The 1654-nt window shown below is 38.0% G+C and overlaps 1 pseudogene; it reads right to left on the bottom strand.

Moving 5' to 3' along the window:
• Positions 1-281: 281 nt before the first annotated feature.
• On the bottom strand, positions 282-948 carry LOC103673336 (annotated as a pseudogene).
• Between the last annotated feature and the right edge of the window lie 706 nt (positions 949-1654).

The following is a 1654-nucleotide window of genomic DNA, read 5'->3' as shown; positions in this document are numbered from 1 at the left end:
TTGGTTGTCCCCCAGCCCTAGGGTAGAAATCCTTCCCACGTGACTTGGGTGAAGAGGAGGCCAATAAAATACTTCCATACAGTAAAACTTTGTTTTCAAATGACAAATTATTATGTACTTTTTTGAAGTTTTTTCTATGTGAGCCATCAACTGGTTTATAAAAAGATGCAACTAAATTTAAAATGATATAAAATATCAATTTCAAAACAACATCAATGAGTGACTGTATTTAACCATACTCAGCTCATAACAGAGCAAATGGGTAAGTGGAATAATTCATACTATAGAGTATTGCTATATGAACTGGCAACAGAAAAAGCTGGTAAAGGAATGCAGAGGAAATCAACTTTATCTTTTAAGAATTTGAACCAAGGGGCCCCATAATTATCTGGCATCTGCTCAATATTGTACCTATGGTTAGAAATGTACATGATGGGAACTCAAGGGATCTTCCCTATCCTTCTTCTAAGGTTCAGGTTAACTGTGGCCACAGTGTTAACACTTGTGCTGAGTTACTGTCTGTACTGAACAGTCATCTGCATAGGTTCCTTTGTGTGCGTATGGTAATTGTTCAAATCTTGGGTCCTTGACATTCCTTAGAGCCACTGGATACTTTTGCCCCAATTTCTCAATTTCAGCCATTACAAAGTCAGTTATACAAGGGATACAATTGGCATACAGACCGTCCATCACTGACTGTACTAAGTCAAGTTTGGCCTTAATGGAAAAGTTGTTAAACTGGTATCAGTCAGGATGTGGTAAGGTGGGTCCAGCTGTGTGTATCTTGGAAGAATAAACAGGAAGGATGTTGGGGGTCTTCTCTTTCCTTGAGTGCACTGGGATCTTTTCTTTCTTTTTAGATTTTAATCCATTCTCTTTAAGCCTCTGATCTCAGAGACTAAGCATTCTCTTCATGGTCACATACTTTCTTGCTTTCTTTTTTCCCATGTTCACACCGCACTCTTGTTTCTTTTTTGAAGATGTTTTAAAGAGTAATTGAATTTAGCATGTGCAGAGCAAGCAAGAGAGCACAAGTGAGGTGGAAATAACACAGATGTCTGTGATCAGGTTCATGCTGTCACAGGCAATGGTAACTCCCCCGTGACCCCCACCTAGGCAGAAGCAATTGGGAGAATAACCAATATCTGAGATGTTAAAATGTAAAAAAATAGTATCTTGGAATTTGGTAATACCAAAAGTGCTTTGCAACTTTTGGTAAACATCATCCGTGTTTTCATTATGTTGAATCAGTAAATCTGTACCAAACCATAGTCGTAAAATTAGCTGTGTTTCTCAAAGTTCCAAAACAGGGGCTGGCTAACTGTAACCTGTGGTCCCTAACTAGCCCGTAGCCTGTGTTTTGAATGACATGTGAGGTAAGAATTATTTTTACTGTTTGAAGGGCTGCAAAGACAAATATGCAAGCACATAAAGAACACTATGTGACAGAGACCAAATACAGACTGCAAAGCCTAAGTATTTAATCTGATCCTTCATGGAAAAATGTGCAGACTTCTCTTCTAAAATCGTACAGACTGGATTGTACTGATCACTAATAGGTATATTTTTTAAATGCTTAATTCCAAAGTTCTCAGATATTCTTGATTCACTGCATCTTTTGTAATCCGATCATTTTCATGGTAGGTGTCCCTAT

This window comes from Ursus maritimus, unplaced genomic scaffold, assembly GCF_017311325.1.
Source record: "Ursus maritimus isolate PB19 unplaced genomic scaffold, ASM1731132v1 scaffold_11, whole genome shotgun sequence".
In the NCBI taxonomy this organism is placed as follows: domain Eukaryota; kingdom Metazoa; phylum Chordata; class Mammalia; order Carnivora; family Ursidae; genus Ursus; species Ursus maritimus.
The sequence above is the reverse complement of the archived record's forward strand: the minus strand, read 5'-3'. Positions and strand labels throughout refer to the sequence as shown.